Below are 22,217 nucleotides of genomic sequence, written 5' to 3' on the forward strand. Positions count from 1 at the left end.
AAAAAAAGTTGAAAAAAATCAGGAGACAAGTTTATGATTTCATTGTAAGAACTTGAAGAGGCTGACCCTTTACTTTGTATTCAGGTAAAGAAACTGAGGTTCCTGGTGGCCCAGGGGTAGAGAATTCGCCTGCCAATGCAGGAGACAGGGCTTCGATCTCTGGGTCAGGAAAATCCCCTGGAGAAGGAAAAATCCACTCCAGTTTTCTTGCCTGGAAAATTCCACAGAGAAGCCTGGCAGGCTGCAGTCCATAGAGTCCCAAAAGAGTCAGACACGGCTTAGCGACTGAGCAATAATAATGAAGAAACTGAAGAAATTTCCCTAGCAAATTTTCCCTGCTTTGTGAAAGTGTCATCCACTATTTTACAGTCAAATTATCTGTGAGGTTTTCACAGAATTCTGGGAACACTGGTAGAAACATATACTCAATGGAAAAGACAGACCTTCTTGCGAAAACTCAGGGTTGTCTTACAAAAGAAAGACTCGTCATGAAGCACACAGCATCGCTGATTTGAAAACTACTAAGTTATCAAGCTTTCCAAGAGCTTACACTGAAGAAAACATTTCATAACTCTACATAATCACCTCCTTTTTCTCTGCCCAGCTTCCATGCCAACCTGAGTAAGAACTTAAGAGGAAAGGCCCAGCTGGCAGGTGTGGGTGTTCCAAAAATCAGATATTATTTTGTTTATTTGAATTACATTCTTTGCTTGAACAGCCTCAGGGTACAAATAAAACATACAAGTAATTAAAATAACCAACAGCAGGACTAATAAAACATCTAAAAGCAACTTTTATATAGAGAGAGACTCTCTAAGTGTTTGCCTCCTGACCTCAGTATATGGAACAATGAAGGTACATGTAAACTAAGTGAGGCATTGCCATTTCTGCTGGAGAAGGATGAAAGCCAACTCAAGTCTGTGGTCAGAGGGAGAATCCGACTTGATGCTGATGCATCATAAACACACGGCCGTAAACACTACGGATGGAGAAACATTCGGCATGAGACACAGCAAAGACGCCACATATTCAATTTGGAAAACTGCACACTGATAGTTTACCAAATTTAATCTAGAGCAATGGTTCCCAGAGTTTTGGATTTCAATAACCAGAGACACCTAAAAATAAAACAAAACACCAGTATGTCCCATGTAAGAATACCAACCATTTACTAAGTTAAAAAAAAAAAAAAAAAAGAACTGCCATCTACAATCATTGTTCATTGGAACAGAACAAAACCTGAGCCAAAAAGCAATTTTAGAATAAATTTGGCTTTAGGAAGTAATCACTCCATGTCTTTCAGTAGGTTGCTTCTCATTTCACTCCAGATGAATATAAAATCCGCATTATAAATCAAGCTGGTTTAAAGATCAATGTTGAGAAACAGTAATCTCAGGACTTTAAAGTCTTCAGTCTTATAAATCAGTAGATTATGTTATAACAGCTCATCACCAACATTGGGTTATAAAATAGGTTAAATCATGTGTCTCTAAATGGAGCATTAAGCACACACACCCCTCAGATTTTCATCTTGAAAATCTCCCAAAAGCAGCATTTTCACTCAGTACTGACAGGTTTCTGCCACTCAGACCCCACTGGTCCCAGTACCCCCTGTACTTTTCATTATTAACATTCCTCTCCAAAATAGGCCAAACTTCTAGACCTTATTGGGAAGCATAATTCCTGTTATCCCCTTACTTTCTCTGCAGACTATTTTCAAACTTTGTTTTAAAATTTTACAAAAAAGAAAAAAAAAATTTTTTTTAAGAAATTACTGAGATAAAACACAAGGAATTTCACTCTAATACTATGTTATAGAAGCCCTATTATCTCCTTGACTTCCCTAAGACTTCCCTGGTGGCTCAGACAGTAAAGCATCTGCCTACAATGTGGGAGACCTGGGTTCGATCCCTGGGTCGGGAAGATTCTCTGGAGAAAGAAATGCAACCCACTCCAGTATTCTTGCCTGGAAAATCCCATGGATGGGAGAGCCTGGTAGGCTATGGTCCATGGGGTCGCAAAGAGTCAGACACGACTGAGTGACTTCACCTTACCTTACATCTCCTTGAATGCACATTAAATTTAATCAATGAACAAGTACATACCTGAATCTGTAGCATTTCCATAATAAATTATTGCAATCTTCTATAAATTAAAGCAATTTTCTCTATGTACCATCACGTTACATCAAATAAAGATGGTCCTGTCTATAAGATCTTTAAAAAAGATAAAATAAAATTTCTTCCCTTCTTCAGCAATGGCTTTGATTTTCATTTGTATCTGATTTCCTGAGAAAAAATGGTAACCAAGAAACAATATTGAAGGGAATGCACAGAAGCTGGTTTTACCTGACTCATTACACTGTGAAAATAAAGAACTAGGCTAGATATCTATAGGGCATATAAATGTAAAAAATTTCCACCAGAACTGGATTAAATATTAGGTCCATGAGGGAAGGGAACCACATCTAGTTTGGTCACCTCTGTATGTCTAACACCTGCAAAGTAGCCTGCACAAAATGAGTCCTCAGATAATTTCCCCAAGATTGCATAGCTAAAAAACGATGGGGGTGAGATTGAACCCAGGGTGAGCCCAGGCCTCCACTTCACCCTTTCTACACACAGCTTCTTAAATAAAAGGAGAGCCTTGAGTATAGGTCTCTTTTTCATGCCCGTTGAATTCACTGTGAATCCACAGCCACCTCTCACTCTGGAAGGATGCTTAAATCTACCAGGTTTTAGTTTTCTTTCTCTATTTTAGTTTTAATCTGAAGATGAATTTCTGAAGGCATGAAAATCTTCTTTTTTTTTTAAAATTTCATTGTGTTTCTGCACTGCTGAAACTTGAATTATTGTTATCTTATTCCAGGTCATCAGTCAAACGATTAAGACATGACATGAGATTTCCATGCCCGGTTTACATTTGTGTTCTTGGATCATATCCGTGACATGTGAAGGTCAAATGATGTTACCTAATATCATTCAAAGAAAGTTCTGAAACAGGTGAAAAGAAAAGTAGGAACTGTAAATCATCTTCTAGCTCATGGCAGCATAAGTGCACCAAACTTGAAAAGCAGATGACATCGCAGATGGTATAACATTAGAAGCACGTGTACTACAAAGATCCCACATTATGATGGCTCATCAACAATAAGTAAATAAGAATGCATACAGGCACTTCATCAAATGAATTCTAATTCTTTTTTTCAGTATTATGTATCAGAGTGTACTTTTAAAGTGGCCCACAAAATACTGGACCAATAGTTAAAAACAGGCTCATTATTAAACAGAAAAAATACGGACTTCCCTGGCATTCCAGAGGTTAACGATCCAGGCTTCCAATGCAGGGGGTGTGGGTGTGATTCGTGATTAGGGGACTAGATCCCACAAGCTTCGAGGTGCTGCTGCTGCTGCTGCTAAGTCACTTCAGTCATGTCCAACTCTGTGCGACCCCATAGACGGCAGCCCACCAGGCTCCCCCGTCCCTGGGATTCTCCAGGCAAGAACACTGGAGTGGGTTGCCATTTCCTTCTCCAATGCATGAAAGTGAAAAGTGAAAGTGAAGTTGCTCAGTCATGTCCGACTCTTAGTGACCCCATGGACTGCAGCCCACCAGGCTCCTCCATCCATGGGATTTTCCAGGCAAGAGTACTGGAGTGGGGTGCCACTGCCTTCTCCGCTCAAGGTGCAGCCATAAATTAATAAATCAATTAATTAATTAAAATAAAAGTGAAAGGTTTAAAAAAAGGAAAAGAAAAGAAAAATACTGTTAAACATGCTTAAAATCAAAGAATCAAATCAAAGGCCAAGTCTTCCTATTAGGGATTCCCAGGTGACTCTAGTGGTTAAGAACCCACCGGCCAATGCAGGAGACGTAAGAGACACAGCTTCAATCCCTCGGTTGGAAAGATCCCTGGAGGAGGGCATGGCAACCCACTCCAGCATTCTTGCCTGGGAAATCCCAGGGGAGCCTGGCGGGCTACAGGGATCTCAGAGAGTGACACAACTGAAGCCACTTAGCACACGTGCATCTTCCTATTATTCAACTCAATACTGACAACGCAACAAAACAGTCTTTCAGATTTAACGTTTTTGAATTACCTTGGTTTTGTGATTTTGTCACAATGTGCAAATTTAGTTTTATAAGAAGTCTGCATCTAGTTTCTTTTGTACATAATTAAATGGGGTTAATAATAACATTTTTTAAACAATATTGAGGTTTATAAAAATTTTTCCCTTTGATAAGTGGCACATTATTCAAGTTTAAGTGTCCACTCCTTTTTAGCAAAACACAGGACATTATCACCTCCATTAAGATGTTAACTAATCACACACAAAGCTTATTCCTTGATTATATACATCTTTGCAAATCTCAACTGAGAATGGGGGGTGACAAGACAAGAATTATAGTTTCAAATACTAGATTCACATTCCCCCAAATCAAAAAGGTTAAAAGAATCTTGTAAATGCTACCCACCTCCATAGCCACCAAGACTACTACCTTAAGAAAATTCTATAAATGCAATTCAACCAAGCTTTATCCCATCTGTGCATTTTAGGGTTATGGTACAATGTTTTTTTCTGCAAACAGGCTCATTATTGCTGCAAAATTTACTGTGCTTCCCTGAAAACCCGGATTCCAGTGATATAATAAAAATACAATAATGCGGCCAACCTGTAAGGTAGAAGAAACAGATGAATTCTCAAACCTTAACTAAAAAGAGTATTTAAAACAACAACAAAAAAGTAAGACAGAAAAGTATGTCCTTCCTGAAGCATTAACTGTCACTGCTGATGACAGAAAAGAACTCCAGGACAGACAGACCACAATCAGGTAGAAAGTGACGCCTGCAGCCCCTGACCTTTCCATGTTCTGATTCCACAACTTCTGGCTCCAATTCTTTGGATTCCCCTCTACTGCTAAATCTCAATCTTCAACAGTCACTTGAGGGCTTATCCCGGCCAGGGAGAAACACCCAAGGGTATGGCTAGGGTGGGGCTGACTGTGCATCACTGGCCCCCCTCCAAATCAAACATTTGCATCAGATGATTGCATGTCTATTCTATTTCTTTTTTAGAAATAACTTGGGAATGGTACTTTATTGGTGGTCTTCAAAGCTATCAAGCCTAGTTAAATGTTTATCTGCTCTGACCATATTTAAGCCCAAGAGAAAAAAAGTAATTTGAAAGAGAAGTAAGAGCCAAACTCATTATTAAGTATGTATACATCAAAATCCTAGAAAGCACTGGGATTTCCCACAGATAAGAACATTTGTACCTTTGGTGGGAAAATTATCAAGAAGAATTAACAAAGGGTTTCAACCATAGATAGCTCTTGCTTTTAAGAACGTGTCAATAAGACTAGGTAAGAAGTTCATCTCATACCTAAAATTTTATTTTCCTGGTACTAAAGTATGTTTCTATTGAGTCTGGGGAGATGAGAAGGAGAAAGGGGAGATCGCAAAGAAACAAAATTGAAATTTAGGGTAAGAAAGTTAAGATGTGTTCAACTATTTGGGGATGTGGGAAAATCACCGCCAGCTATTATATTATTCACCTAATCTCTGCGATGGAAGTCAAGTCCTAACCAACTCAATAACAGCAACATAGAATCAATTCTAGTTTCTTTCCACATTTACAGTCCCCAAAGCTTAATCCCAACTCATTTTATTTTGAAATGACCGTCTCGAATTCAGCAACATCACAATAATATTTTGTCACTATTAGACCAGAGCTCACAGATAATATAACAGCTCACATGCAAGAAGCACCTATCAAGCACCTATCACTCTGTGAGGATTAACTGAGGTGATCCCATTATACAGACAGGGAAAAGAAGACATATAGAGGACTTTTCAAGAGAAGATGGTGGGGTCAGGCTTTGATCCCACTCACAGTGACTCCAGAGTTTACTGTAGTCTAAACCTGTATGATCAACAGCCTGAAAGCTCCCAGGTTATGAAAATTCCATTTACAGAAAATGAATTCATTCTCAACTCAATTGTTTCACTCATCTGGAAATTCCTTAAGGTCAATTTACTTAAAATAAGGTGGAGAGAGTTCTTCTGGTCCTATACTCATTTCTACTAAGCCACATATGAAGGATTAAAACACAAGAAATCTTGGTTGGACACAGAACTATATGTAGACTAATGATTTAAAGTGTTGCCGAGACCCTGGATGGGAGGGGAATTTGGGGGAGAATGGATACATGTATACTTATGACTGAATCCCTTTGCTGTTCACCTGAAACTATGACAACATTGTTTGTTAATACAAAATAAAAAGTTAAAAAAATTTTAAACAGTAATTAAAAAGAACATCTGGCACATTTCAGTCATACAGAGAGCCTGCTGGTAATGAGAATAAGGAACAAATCACATAGCAAAGGTTAGCAGAGACACTCAGTGACACTCTTACAAATTTCTAAATCATGGTTGTATGGTAAGACAGCAAGAGGGTAAAAATGCCTTAGGTTAAAGCCAAAAATTGGCAAAGAACTCAAATTTCACTAGAAAATAAATAAGAAAATTCCTTACAGGTTAAAAAATTCCACTAGACAAAAGAATATATATATATAACATCAAAGAAAGTCATAAGAAAAATGTTAAGGTGTGAAGCAAGATCTCCAAAATTTCAAGAATTCAATCATGTAGAAGTCAAATTAACCTACTGACCTAAAAATATTCTTTTAAAGCCATTTAATTATACCATTAAAAATAACATATAAATTAATACCTATTAACCCCGAAGGATAAAACTACATTACATTACAGACTTGGCTGATACTGGGCAGTTGGAGATCTGAACAAGTATTCATTCTTGCTCTGTTTTCGTCCTTTCAAAAAAAAAAAAACTTACAGACAAGCTTCATCAATCATTACGAGGGCCTGGTTCTGATATTATATGAGCTCTGTCAACCTTAATCAAATCGCTTGCCAGATCGTAGATAAGTAATGACTTGCTTAGGTTAAGCAAGGCCAGAGTCTTCCTTCTGTAGTATATACAGCTCCAGAGTGAAAATAAACAGCCTCACACCTCAAACTAGGAGCTGGACTCCACGCTCTTATAACTCAGCTTCTCTCCAGCCCGGGGGAGGGGCAAGATTTGCCTTTAAGTTACCTATTTTTCTTTCTTTCCTTCTCCATCTGGTCATCAAAACTTTTAAACTATCTCATTACACTAGTTTAATCTACAACGAAAGAACACAAGTAAGCTATCCTTAAATGCTATACCATCAACATTTGTTTTAGCCAATATTATACAATGATATGGGGCTTCCCTGGTGGCTCAGATGGCAGAGAATCTGCCTGCAGTGCAGGAGACCTGGGTTTCATCCCTGGGTGGGGAAGATCTCCTGGAGAAGGGAATAGCTACTCACTCCAGTATTCTTGCCTGGAGAATTCCAAGGACAGAGGAGCCTGGTGGGCTATAGTCCATGAGGTTGCAAAAGAGTCTGACAAGGCTGAGTGACTAACACTTTCACTTTCTTTCATACAATGATATAAAACAGAAAAGAAATAGCTAATAATTGGGAAGCAGGCTCAAGAGGGAGGGGATATATATATATATATTTATGACTGTAATTACTGTACAGCAGAAAACCAATATGATATGGTAAAGCAATTAACCTCCAATTTTAAATAAATTAAAAAAGAAAAGAAATAGTTAATGACTGGCAAAAGAAATATGAGAAGAATCACTTAAAGTTACAAAGTTTGTATTCATTTTCTAACATATCCAAGAAACAGAAAATAAGATTAAGCATTGACCTCATCTGTCATGCTCAGAACACAGCGGTACCGTGAAACAATGTTAAGAAAAAGAGCATTCAATTTGGTTTGATATTTATTCCACAAGCAAAAATGTATATGTAAAATGAGATTTATTTCTAAAAGCCCCCTTTGCTATTCTCCTTACTGGGCATGTAACTGGAAAGGGCTTTCAAACTTCATTTTCAGCTGGAATATACCATTAAAGAGTTCCTAAGAATCCAGGTACCTGCTCTAAAAAAATGTGTTGGAAAGTAAGGATCCCTGTTGCTAGGAGGGAAAAATAAAAATTAAAAGACCTCTTTAAAGAGGAAAGAGCTTAAAAAAATACAAAACACCTGGGAGTCAATTTTACCTTGGGCAAAATTTACTTCACTATCTTAGTATCTTCCATTAGGTCAACAGAATCTAGGATGCAGTTTGTGGTTTACAAATGTCAAAGGCAAAAACAAACCAAGAAACTTCCTGGCAGTCAATTTCACTGCAGGGCACCAGGGTTCGATCCTTGGTGGGGAAACTGAAATTCCAAGAGTTACATGGTACAACCAAAAAATAAAAAAACAAACCCTTAAAATTTAACTATTTCATTCTATTCCTAGTCAGACAAACGTGCACTTATAATCTAAATTACGCTTAAAAACAAAGACCGCAGTTTCAAATAATCTCCTCTTCCAACATTAGAGATATTTTAACCCAACTTGGAACTACATTAAAAACTCCTGTGTATGAAACCAACGCTCAGTCTTTATTTTCCTCATGGCTTCCCTTCTTACGAAAATTTTATTATTTCATACATTACTGCAAACAGGAAAAAAAAAAAGATTTTAAAACACTCTGCAAAGTACAAAGGACTCTACAGAATTATTTAAGAAATAACGACCATTAGAAATAGAGGGCAGGAGACAAATATTCTGTAAATAGAATAAAAAGAACCACAGGACAGGCATCTAACTGAACTAGCAAATCCTCAGCACGGAGCTGAGTGAGCCCAGGGGGGTCCTGGTTCTACCCAACCTGTCTGAGCATGCAGTGTCAGGACCGTCTTTCGCCCCCCAATCCTCTGGAAGCATCACTCTGATAAGTCTGCAGGGCACTCACTCAATCAAGGCCCCTGGCTTAACCAAAGCAATGCTTTGCTCCTTTGTCCCTACACTGTTTACTATTAAATTGACCAAGTATTCCTGCAGTACAAATCCTTCTCGATGATTCAGGCACCAAAGATGCTAGTATTTCTCAGTGAATTAGAAAGAACTTTTAAAGCAACTGGGGACTGTTTGTCTAGGAAATGGCAAGTGAATGGGTTCTTTCTCCAGAAAACTCACATTTCAACGTGAAGGGGGAAAAAAATCTTAATTGCACAAATGAAAAACTCAGAACTCCGTCTCTCATTCTTGATCGTTGAAGGCCTCCGGAATTTAGTGTGTGGTGTCTGTTAATTTGATTCCATGCCCAGCTGGCATCTACAGTCACAACTCATTAAGTATTCAGTGTATGTGTACAACACCGAGCTGAGAAAACACGGATCTGGTCAAGGGTTGTCTTTGTTCTACAGGGTCAATTGTTTCTTTATATTTTTCCTAATAATCTGGCTACCTGGAAGAGAAAATCTCCAAATAAGTAAAACCTTGACAATTTTTCTTTCAAATAATTTCTACTGTTACTTTCCTGTGGGGTAGGGTACAACCTGGGCTTACTAAGCTCATATTTAGAAACTCACTTTGGGAGTTAGCTATAAGACCTTATTAACATTAACAAGATGTACTGAGTCAAATCCTTGAGCTAAAATTTATTTGATGCTGCAAAAAAAAGATTATCAAATCTCTGCACAAGCTGTATTGCTTACAATTAAAAATCCCACCGCAGCTGTAGTCACAGTGACAAACATAAAATTATTTTAAGGCCTAACCACGGTGACAACAGCTCTTTTAAAATGCATCCTTGAACATAAAAGAATAACAAATAATGACAATTTCATTGGCTAACCTAATAGGAGACCACAGTTAACAACCCATCTTAGAATGATTCAAAATTGGCTTTAGCCATGAGGCTAAAAAAAAACAACTTTGGCTCTATAATGTATGAAGAAAATTCTATGAAAGGCATTTATATGGATCTACAGTCAAAACATGAATCACTTAATAACTAGAGCTTGGAATTAGGGATTCAGAGTAGAAGTTTGATCTGTTTTTGTTTTACTTTCAAAAAGGACTTGACCGTAGTAAAGGAAGTATGCCTAATATTCAACAAATAGGAATCAAAAGAACTGATTTAGAGGTCAGGACCAATTCTAATCAGATTATAACATGACTTGAAAATATGTTCTTCAGGAGGAGTGAAAACGCAGAATTAGGTCTAAAATCTAACCCATCCGTACTAGAATCCTTCTTATTGTAAAACAAAGTGTGTAACTTCATTTTGGAAGCCCATCTAAGACTTAATGGAAGAAACAATAAAATGACCTGGTTTAAAAAGTGATCAGAATAGGAGAACCCACATGGTAATTTATGGACACAACACATGGTAAGACCAGTGTGGTTCTACTTGGGCGTTTAATAATCTATTAAGGAACATAAAACTATTTTCCCAGGATTCAGCAGTCCCAAGATCTACTGGAACATGTTCAGATGCATGGAAACCAATTTGAAATCCTGGTGCATCAGTTGTCATTAAATCATGGCAATATCTAAAAGCCTAATTAGCCTAATTTCAAGAATGAACAGGCAGGAGGAAACACTAGATTCAAACAATGCCACTTTACTGGTGTTTACTGGAGTAAACAGCACTTGTCTGACACAATCCCACTCATAATCACATTTAGACATTCCCCCTCATATGACCATTTCAACAGCTAATTATCAAACTTTTTCCAATATAATGAAGCTTAACTTTACTTCATAGAGGAGGATTCTTCATACTTACTCTCATGACTTAAAACTCACCAATCTAGGCGGAAGTTTAAACCGCTGAAACAGAGGTGAGTGAAGAACAGCATGTCCGTTCCAGCTGAAGCTATGTTCCCTCCTTCTTACTGCCTGTTATTCACTGTGCTATTTTGTTGCACACACGCCCTGAGGCTAAAACTATGAAAATAATCCAAAATAAATGGGCAAGAAAAATCTCATCCCTAGCTTATGATGCTATTTTTCTTTTTATTGGAATACAAGAGGCTGCCAAGTTCTGATGTCACTACAGTAATTTCATGGCCTGATAAAAGTAGTATTTTATCCATTAGACATCCGTCCCCTTTGCCAGTTTCACCTCCAACCAGGCAATTACTCACTGAACAGATTTCAAATGGTAGTAAAAGAGAAAATACTAATTATTGTTATTCTGATACCTAAAAAGCCAATAACTGTTATAAATTTTCCTGGCAAGAGACAGAAGGCAGAATGTACTTTTTAGTGCCAGAAATACGGGAAAACTCCTCTAATACTACGTATTTAAAACACAGACAATATCTGACATCAGCTCTCCAGGCACAAAATAACAGCACAGAACAAAATTAAACATCTTAAATGTTTGACCAGCATTCCAGTGATAATGTGATGATAGAAGTCCTAATATCTCTAACTTTAAACTTTTCTTTTTTATCCAAAGCTTTCTTTCAATCTTAATTACACACTTCTGCCCTTAAAAATCCAGTGAGATCAGTGACTCTGCATGTCCCTGGGATTTACCAGACAAGAATACTGGAGTGGGTTGATATTTCCTTCTCCAGGGGATCTTCCCGACACAGGTATCGAATCCTCTTGTCTTTCCTGCATTGGCAGGCAGGTTCTTTACCACTGAACCATCTGGGAAGCCTCGTAATTCTCTGTAGGAATGAGAATTAACTTGGCCAGTGGTGGAGCTTCAAGTAAACTCAGGTGTGTACCTACCTAAAAAGGTAGTAGATACTTGTAAAGTGTCCTCATTTCTGCTAATGATACTTAGAATACTGGAAAGGGCCCCGTTTTCTCTTTAAGTAAAAAAGAATATTTGACATTTACTTGTTACTGATAAACTAAATTACATTTAAAGTGAAAGGGTCAACAAGAAGAGGCAGTCCTCAACTTTAAACTAGGGCTGGTTTGAGAAATTTTATTTATCCAATGGTTGTTTGGAACTTTACACAATTTTTCCCTCCAAATTTATGTACAGTTGCCCTCCCCCCACCCCTGCTTATCCACAGGGGATACATTCCAAGGCCCCTAGTGAATGTCTGAAGCTGTGGATGGTACTGAACCCTATTTATACTGTTTTTCCCTATACATACATATCTATGATAAAGCTGAATGTATACATTAGACACAGTTAAGAGATTAACAATAAAATGGAGCAATTTTAACAATATGCTATAATAAAAGTTACATGAATGTGGGCTCTCTCTCTCAAAATATCACACTGTTGTAAATATTGCTCTCATGATGACGACGGTAGGAGGTGACCAAGTGCCCACCCGGATGTGATGGAGTGAGGCGAGTAACAGGCACTGTGATGTAGAATTAGCTAGTACTGACCTTCTGACGATATGTCAGAAGGATGATCACCAGCTCCTGATAAGCCTGGATCACCCAGGCGTGATGAAGTGAATGGCTGGATGTCAGTGGCAGGATAGCACTGCAGGTCTGGGGACCTTGGGTGGCAGCGGTTGGGGGAAAGGATTTCATTACACTTCTGAGAACAGCATACAACTTGCAACTTGTGAATCATTTATTTCTGGAACTTTCCATGTCATATTTTTGCACTGTGATTGATCCCAGGGAAATGAAACTGCAGCAAGTGATCCCTGGGGTAAGGGGGGACTAATGAATGTGGTGGTTAAGTAGCACAGCCCCCTCAGGAAAGCCTGTCTCATGGGCTCATACCGAAAAGGCCTTTCAGGGTCATGAGGTCCCAACTCTCAGGAGAGATTTCTTCTGCAGCATCTTTTGCAAACACCACTACATGTCTAGCAACAAGGAGCTCACGCCCTTTAAAAGAGCATTTTCTATCCTGAGGCGGCTTTATTTGTCAATAGTTCTTTTGAAACAAAATCTGCATCTTTCAAGTGCCCCTCTGGGACAAAAGATGAATCATATATCACTATTTCAACTCTCCCCACCCCCAGTGAAATCTTGGCTGCTGGGGTTCTGATTTAAGAGAAAAGGGGAGGGGAGGGGAAGGGCGAAAAAAAAAAAAAGAGAAAAGGGGACCACTTGCCCCCTGTAGTCCAAAGGAACCCATCCTGTACACGGCTGTATGTGAAGATGGACCTGGTGTCAAGGAGCTATGAAAAAGAAGATTTAATAAAATTATAAACGTTGAAAAAGACAATGTCTCCAGAGAGAGAAGTGGCTTGTATCCCAGCAGAACACCCAGAAAATGCTTCATCAACATTTCCAAGAACAGAAACACACACTATTAACCTCAGCTGCAGCCCCTTCCAAAATTTAAAAACAAAAAACACACTTCTGATTCATCCATATCATTTGGTATTCTTATTTCACTGGTTGGTGAAATCAAGTTTACTTATTTTGTAATAGGGAATTCCACCAATACCAATAGAAATTCCAAACATATAGGCAGAGACTGACAGCAACTGTTCAGAACGTTAGTGACTAAAATTCTTCCTGAATCAACTGTGGGGTCCCATTCTTCAAAAATTTCCTGCGGTATAATAATATCCTTGCTCCATTTTCTTTCACTATGGGTGGATTTTTTTTTTCCCCCAAGAATCCACTGTGTTGTTTCGCTTTCTCCTAAGAGAATATAACACTAATGCTGAGCTAGTTATTGCTTTCCTTGAATGCACCATGCCAAGTATTGACTTTGACATTAAATCCTAAGCATGAACATTATTAGCTACCTTAGATGGTCCTTATTTTGAGGCTCCCTCTCTCCTTTTCTAAACACATATACAAATGAAGGCAGTTATCAAAGGATTTGGTTCATGGAACTATCACTGAAGGTGATGGAACCTTCAACCCAACTTCATGTACAAATGTAAGTTCTTTCTAAGATAGTGACTAGGATCTCATTTTCTAATGACTGAGGAAGAGATGTTGTTATTTTCTTGTTTTCCCAATAACCACATACCTAATGTGCCAATAAAATGAACTACTATGAAGTTCAAAACAGGCAAAAGATGCTAAAACAATTTAAAAGCATGAATTCCTACCATACATAGTCACAGAGATGGCTCTCAGACATAAGGAACAGTGCAAGAAATCCGATATAAAGAATATTTATCATGCGAGTCTATTTTTATAAAGTTCAGGAACAGGCAAAACTCATGTATGGTTGAGACTAGTCAAAATACCTGTCCTCGGCTGGGGGCGGCAGACGTCCGTGAAGGGGCACCAGGGCGCCTTCCAAGATGAAGAAATGTTCTACATCTTGATCTGGGTAACGGTTACCACACATGTGCATATATAAAACTTCATCTGGCTGTTCACTCAGTATACATTAACTGTACACTTGTGTACATTTTTCTATTATACCTCAACGGTGGGGGGTGGGGGGGATGCAACATTGTTTCCAAGTGCCTTTTACGTCTCAATTGCAAAATGAAGAGAACTGTAGCATACTTAAACTAGAGCAGTTCCATGTGCCCCCACTATTACTAATGTCAGAGAATTCCTCATTATTTAATCTTCAAAAGAAATCACTTTTGGATCAAAGTAACAGACTAATGCGTACAAGAGGAGTTACCTAAAATAGCAGCTAACATTCATAGAGGTCTTACTATATGCCAAGTGCTTTACTTTCAGTATCTCATGTAATCCAAAAAACAATGCTAACAGTTACTACTGTTATTAGCCCCATTTTAGGGATGAGGAAATCAAGGCTTCGATAAAAATCACTTTCCCAGCTCACACAAATAAAAAGAGATGAGCTAATCTAAGAATGACTGAAAAGCAAGCTGTATGTCAGTTTCTTAATTCTGTTTACACAAGAGCAATATAAAAATATTGTAACCAAATGTAAGCAGAATATGTCTCAGTTCAGTAACATAACCTGCGTATTTTCCCCCCTCTCAAGTAAGGAACTTGACAATTTCCTAACTTTATGGTTAAAAGCACAGCACTGGTTCTCAAGAACTGAAGTCCTGACTCACATTCCAACTGACAGGTAGCAAAACAAAATCTGCTTTGGGATAGTTTTTATTATCTCTGGCCATCAAAATACACCACACAGCAAAGTTCCTGAACAACTGTGCACAGAGAGGGGCCCAATGCTAACTTTAGTGTTTACTCCCATTCATTCCAGAGCCTTTTCAATCTGGCCATACTAGTAGAATGCAAGCCCAGGAAGAAGGTAGGAAAAAAAGTTAAACATATTCTCTAAAAGACTTCTTTATTTTTTAAACACTTAGTGTTAAACATTTAGGAGGGTCTAGCAGAGGACTACACAGGAATCGGATGGAGAGATCTGTGACACACAACATTTTAATCAGAAACAAAATCTATCAAATTAACCATCAAATAGGCTACTGCTCTCTGCTCTAGTTGAAAGCTACAAACACTGGAATTCACACTCATTTTTAACTATTCTTGGAAGATGAAAATTAATTAAGTAGAACGTCCAAGATTCAGAACTGCTCTTCCTTGAAAAACACACAAGAAACAAACTGGGCTCATAGTCTGAAAGAGCGTGTGTATTCAAAAATCATTCAGGGGCAGGGGAAGAAGGGTGGGGTGAGGGCTGGGGCGGGGGTGGAATGGAGAGACATGCTGATGTTTCTCAAAAATTTTGCTCCAAAGATTTTACAGAACATTTCTGATAGATATATTTTCATTTATTTGTGGCCGCTGGCAAGTGTGCAAAGCGATGTCTTAAAAAATCCTAGCAATCAGAGAGAATTTTTCAAAAAACAACAGAAGAGACAGACATACCCTGCACGAAGGTAAATTCTGTGATAATGTTACAAAAACACAATAAAAGTTATATAAAAACAAGACAGCACACTCAAATATGCCTATTCAAACAAGCATTTCATCTCTGCAAAACACTCTGCTTCACAGAAAAGTCTGATTCTGCTCTTGGCTGAAAAAGTTACTAAAACAATAAAGCGGCCCTTACAGGCGAGACCGAACTGTACCATGATTTTACATAGTTATCAAAAGATCATTCAGAGAAAACTTACCAGGTCTGCAACGTGTATATGCTTGTGCTTCAGAGGGAAAGCAGAAAAGTGACTTTCTGTACTTACAGTGGCATGCACTGCAGGGTAAAGACGCATCACCACAGTCGTGCTGCTAAGAAAGTCCTGGCCAGCAATCTGCCTATGGGTTGGGCTCTTCTCTTACAAGATAAGCTGTTAAGTCCTGCCTTGATGCTAGATCCGCTAACATATGGAGTCTTCTAACGTAGCCTCTCTCCATCCCCACGCCCACTACCACCCCACCCGCCCCCCTCCCCCATCACCACTCGGCTCCCCTCCCTCTCCACACACACACATACACACATACAAAAAAGGCACTGCAGGGCAGAAATTCCTCAGGTGCTCGCTAATGGAATTCCCAGGGTCTTGGAGCCGCTTCGGGGATCAAGAGATCTCATCGCCCCTGCTGGGGTAAGGAGCAGCAAGTCTGTTCCATTTAATCAAATACAGAATGAATTTTCAGCTCTATTCACTAGCTTGTCTCCAGGGCTCTCAAAAGGCACCAGGCAGCTAGAATCACACACATGTGGCTCTTTTAGGCAAGTATAATTAGTTTGATTTTAAAAAGCCACATTAATAATATCACCTCAGGACCATTATTCAGGGGACAGATGACAATGATACTGTATGTTTTAAGCCTGACAATGGGGGGAAAGAGCACAGACAATGAGGGAGAACTTGAGGGATTAAAAAAAACCAACAAACCAGTTTTTCATTTAATTGTAATCCAATATATTTAAAGTAAAATTAAATATATCCCATATACTATCTCTTCATTGTAATTGAAGAGAGTCAAGCTCTCCTTTCCGTTCTCCTGAAAAATGAGTCAGTACCATATATACAACATTTATAAATGGAGTGCTTATAAATCAATGAAATGTTTATGTATAATGTAAAATTTAAAATACAAACAATAAAACATTCTCTAATTCAAGTTAATAAAATTTCTTGAAAAAAAGCACCCATCAAAACCCACATTAAATCAAGTCCTTCAGAGCAATCTATTTACCAACCAGACTCCAAATTTCCTTTCTAATCTAATTAGTTTCTATTAAGTAGTAAGATCATATGTCTATAGAAAGACTATCTGTAGACGTCAAGGCTTCTCTTCTGATGTGTTGCCTTAGCTACACTCTTACACAGTAGAAATGCCAACTACAAGGCAATAGCTAATGTAACAATGTATTAAAAAATAACAAATTTTTCACTTAATCGTTTTAAATTTCTGATCTCCAGCCTGATTTTGCTACAAGGCTTAATTCTTGAGATCATTTCTCTAGTATTTTTCTTAAAAACAGTACCGATCCACTTACAAACAGTACCTAAATATCTTACAAACAGATTTTTAGTCCAAACGTCTGCATAAGAAACATTTCTGAAAGCAATATTATACTTCAACTTCCATTTTGACAAAACCATTAATGAAATCATCTAGAAAGTCACAAAAGCTTAAGGGCAAAAGTGGGGAAAGAAAAAGAAAGCATGAGAACTAGTCAACAAGTTTTACCTGAAATTCTTGGAGCCCAGCCCTATGGCAGAAGTTCTTACTCCAACATAAAGACTTCCTCTTTACATATACCTTACAGATGGGACGGTGGGGGGGAGGTGTCCTTTCTTAAAATGAACTTAATTCCTTCCATGCACAGTCAAGCCACCTGCAAAGAAGACAAGTAACACTGATTTAGAAGCCGACCTACACAAGGTAGATCTGTACGCTCCAAGTCCTAAGGGTTCTCTGTGCTTCCTGGCTGGAGGGTCAGAGCTGTTTAAGTACTTTCCACAGAAGAGGAGGCTGATGAGAACCATGGCAATCAATCAAGGCGTCCCAAGTGAGTTACTACACAAACAATAGCACAGTACCTCCAGTAACTGATTTTCCTGGTTGACTAAACTATTCAAACAAAGACAGATTTCCCAAATACTATATCCGAGTTTTTGCATGAAAGCTAAACAATATACACGTGTGTGTGTATGTGCGTGCAGGCGTGCGTGCGTTTTACAGAAATATAAATGTTTCTGCTCCACACGCTGCCAAACACACACCCAGGGCACGTCTTTACGAAATGAAACAGGCTTTCTCCATCCTTCTCATATAACTTAGAGTATGAGGCAGTTTATTTCCACATTTGCAAAACAGAAACTACAGCATTTGGTGCCTCTCTGGGTCCTAAGAATGCTTTCTAGTTAAGCACTCATTTAGATTTCCCAGAAATTTTCTAGAGGCCGCTTTCATCTTGTCCTAAAAGTTGAACTACTCCCATATTCTCAGCTAAAATAGACTACCCCCCAAAAAAATGAGCTATAAAATGTAATAGACTGTTTAGAATTATACTGAGAATAAACCCATTTCATGCTCCAGTCCCCTCCCACCCTCTCCGACCAGACACTGTCCACTACGTATGCCAAGAGTCAGCTGGCAAGTCTGCGGCTCGGGGCATCAGTGAGGCCAGGAAGGAGAATTGGCCTTGTTCACCTTTACTGGCCACTGGCCTGAGACTCTATCTCATGTTTCCTTTTAGTCCAGTCTTCTATTTCTCAAGGTGTCTGATTTAAGGACACAGAGGTTAATGAGGTTCCCTCAATTCTAGATGCCAACTTGGAAGGCAGCCTGCCCTTCAGGCACCTGCCACCCTCTGGAGTCTGAACTGGGAAAAACAGGCATTCTGGAGAAATCTCTTTTTGGAGAGCCTTCCACCTGATTTGGTGGGCTGGGGAGAACAATGAAGGGAAGGGCGAGAGGCTCTCTAGCCCCTCGGTGATTTATTACTGAAATTCCTAGATGTGGAGAGAATGCAACAAAGGTCTGGAAGCTGCAGAGTGAAATAAATAGCGGGCTGTAATGTATTTAGCAAATGATAATGCAATCCACAGAATGCTTTACAGAGGAGAAGGAAAAAATACGCTCCCTGGGGCTGGGAAGTCACTGGGTCTGTGAAGGCAGAGAAAGATACATTGTGCAGGAAATTTCTCTTGATTCTCCCTACACATAAATCACTGTCTCTCTCCGGCGCTCCGCGGGGATGGAGGTTGAGAGAGGCGAGAGATCCGGCTCCCTTGGGAAAACATGCCCGGCGCCCCTTGCACCCCGCTATGCTTCATCTCACCTGCCCCAGCGGATCATTGTCAAAGAGATTGCGTCGTGTCACTGACACCTCACTCCGCCTCCTCCACGAGGTGGCTCAGGGTCCCTAGGACCGGGAACCTAGGAGCTCCCCGCTGCGCATCCTTCAGTTACCCTTTCCAGACGCCGCACGCAGCCTGGACCCCAGCCCTCCCGGGCAGCCCGCTCCCCCGGACCTCCAGCTCCCAAGCCTCGTGACGCCCAAGCCCAGTGTCCCCAGGCCAGCCCTCCCGCCCACCCTTAGGTGCGACCCCACCCCCGCACCTCTCAGCGAGGCTGGCTAAGCCCCCAGACCTCCTGCGCGGCAGCCGGCTCCGAAAGCCACCCCCAGGTCATCCCCCGCGCGCTGGCGGCGGCTACGGCGGCGGCGGCGGCTGCGATCCGAACGGACCCCTCCATGCACCGGGCAGGGCAGCGGGAGGGCGCGGCGCCTCGCACGCCGGGGCGGAGGGCGCGGGGGCGGGCGGCTCGGGGTCCCGATCTCCTCGCACCAAGCCGCGCGAGCCGGGCGCCCGGGACTCAGGGGAGGGGAGGCGGGGGTAGGTGGGCGGAGTCACCGGGGCGCGCCCCCGCGGCCGCGCTCCTCCCCGCCAAGGCGCGCGGGCGCGTCACCCGGCGGGCGCAGCGCCAGCGAACAGCACGCGAGGAGCGGGAGGAGGGAACCGGGCCGCGGAGGCCGCAGCTCCCCGCCGGCCCGCGCCCCGCCGGAGGGTGCGCGCGCAGCCTGCCAGATCAGCGGCGGGGGGACGGGCCGTACCAACGAGCGGGGGGGAGGGGGAGTGCGCTCCGGGCAGGCCCGTCTCCCTGTCCCCCTCTTGCTTGCGCCACAAGGGAGCGCCCCCAGGAAAGGAGAGCACAGTCTGTGCTTTGGTTTAGGATGGGGAAGGATGAGCTGCCTTAGCAATTCTCGGAATTTCCCATAATGCCTGCACGCCCTTTCCCCTCACCTTTACTTCCCCGGGAGAGGCGGCCTTTGGGGCGGTCCACTACTGGGCTCGAGCACGAGCACTACTGGGTTACACGGTCCCCGGTTTCCCCGCCCAGGCCCCGCCCCTCATCCCTTCACCTAAGCTGTCTGCGGAGCCAGCCGGTCCATCCCTTCTCTTGGCTCGTACCTAGAGTCTGCCTTATGGCTCCGGCTTCCCGCCGCTTTTGGTTCCTTCGCCTTTGCCCTACGTTTAGTATTTAGATTCTTAGGCGATGAATCTTCCTCGGATTCATCGCTTCTCCCGCTCTTGCCTTCACATATACGCAGGCAGGTAACAAAACTTCCCAGAGACTAGGAGAGGCTCAGCGTCGCCTCGTGCAACCACCTCGGCCTTTGGCCCCAGAGTCTTCCCAACTTGTCCTTTGGACGTGCTCCAAGTGATCTGATTTCGCTGAACTTCAGTTGTTAAAACAGTAAAGGAGGAAATAATTTCTACTGTATTTAAAAGGTTGTTGTGAAGCATAAGTATGATACTTAGTGGAAAGCACCTGCCACAGCATGGGCATTCGAGGATTGTAACCTCTATATAGTAATAATAATAATAGCAGTTAATTTTTTTTACCATCATCGTCACTTACTATTTAACTACAAAAAAGGCTCTAATGATAATTGAAGTTCAAAAACACTCAGTTCTGAACATCAGGAGAAATATGACATTCCTAACTTTCCATGGGATCGCAAAGAGTCAGACGTGACTGAGCAACTTTCACTTCACTGCCTTCTTAATTGAATTTCACAAGCAAAGGCTATGAAAGTGTGGTGGTGTTCAGACAGTTTAGTTTTTTTTCTTTCGCTGCATCCAGGGTTTTATGAAAGCATCGGGTCCTAAGAAAGTCAGTATGCTGTTGCTGCTGCTAAGTCGCTTCAGTCGTGTCCGACTCTGTGCAACCCCGTAGAAGGCAGCCCACCAGGCTCCGCCATCCCTGGGATTCTCCAGGCAAGAACACTGGAGTGGATTGCCATTTCCTTCTCCAGTGCATGAAAGTGAAAAGTGAAAGTGAAGTCGCTCGGTCATGTCCAACTCTTCGCGACCCCATGGACTGCATCGCACCAGGAAAGTCAAGTATAGGAGAGGGAAAAAAGAACTCTACTTCTTTGTTCTCTACTGTTTCATTTTTTACTTATTCAAACCGAGTCTGTACGTTATTAACTTAAGGTATATTACATGATTTTTTCAATCGGTAAATAAGATGTCCTGTAAACAGTGAAGGTTTATTTGAACTGAGAGTTTTGTATGAATGAGATGGAAATCCTGCAGGTTTCTTGCAGCACTCTAAGAATCCCGTAGCAGTTCCTCTACAGGTTCTTGAGGGTTCTCTCCTGGAGCCTCATTGATTCTGGGCTTTCCCAAGACTCATAGTGACCTTTGAATATTACTATGCCTGTTTGTGGCACTAGTGGTAAAGAACCTGCCTGCCAATGCAGGAGATGTAAGAGAGGCAGGCTCAGTTCACAACAGCTTCAGTTCTTGGGTTGGGAAGATCCTCTAGAGGAAGACATGGCAACTCACTCCAGTATTCTTGCCTGGAGAATCTCATGGACAGTGGGCTACAGTCCATAGGGTCGTGAAGAGTCAGACATGACTGAAGCGACTCAGCACACACGCATGGTATTGTTACTCTTAATCAGGCCTGAGAAATAATTATGATGTTTCTGGATGCTGATTACTCCCTTGCTCCCTTAGCTGTAAAGTGGAGAATTCATTTCAGGGGCAAATTTCTTTCCCATTAATGAATTATTCACTTCTTTGTTCACTTACAAATGTAAAGTAATATTTTACAAGTATTATCATTGAGCGCCTACTCTATGCCACTCCTAGGCAAAGAGATACATGGAGAAATAGGACCCAACACAAGCTTGCAAGAGTACACAATCTAATTGTGATACTGATCCATCAGTGGATAAGTATGTTGAAACATCTTCAGTGCAATGAACAAGCAAGGTGTGGGAGCACAGGGTCAGTGTAGCTAACCCAGTTTAGAGTTTGGGGAGAGTGGAGAGTGGCTTGTCAAGAAAGGCTTCTCAAAAGAAGTGATCCACGAACTAAGCCTTAAAGGACAGTAGGATTGGCCAGGTGCAGGTGAAGGAATTGGGAGGGTGGTCTAGCAGAGGGGATGTTATGAATAAAGGCAAGAAAGGATGCCGCTCAAAGGAACTGCAAATACTCATTTGTGATTGAAGTGTGAGGGGTCAGGTAGAGACTGGTAAGGAA

General features: G+C 41.0%; 1 protein-coding gene across 2 annotated transcripts in view; it reads right to left on the reverse strand.

Annotated features, from left to right (window-relative positions):
* CDON (cell adhesion associated, oncogene regulated) overlaps positions 1 to 19,708 on the reverse strand; it is a 97,748-nt gene extending 78,040 nt beyond the window's left edge. For both annotated transcript variants that reach the window (XM_069565434.1, XM_069565433.1), the window contains exons 1-2: positions 19,282 to 19,708; positions 17,404 to 17,551 (exon numbers count right to left, since the gene is read on the reverse strand). The gene's annotated coding sequence lies outside the window, so the exon portion shown is untranslated. The remainder of the gene's footprint in view (positions 1 to 17,403; positions 17,552 to 19,281) is intronic.
* Positions 19,709 to 22,217: the final 2,509 nt, after the last annotated feature.

Source organism: Ovis canadensis, chromosome 21, assembly GCF_042477335.2.
Source record: "Ovis canadensis isolate MfBH-ARS-UI-01 breed Bighorn chromosome 21, ARS-UI_OviCan_v2, whole genome shotgun sequence".
NCBI classification, from domain to species: domain Eukaryota; kingdom Metazoa; phylum Chordata; class Mammalia; order Artiodactyla; family Bovidae; genus Ovis; species Ovis canadensis.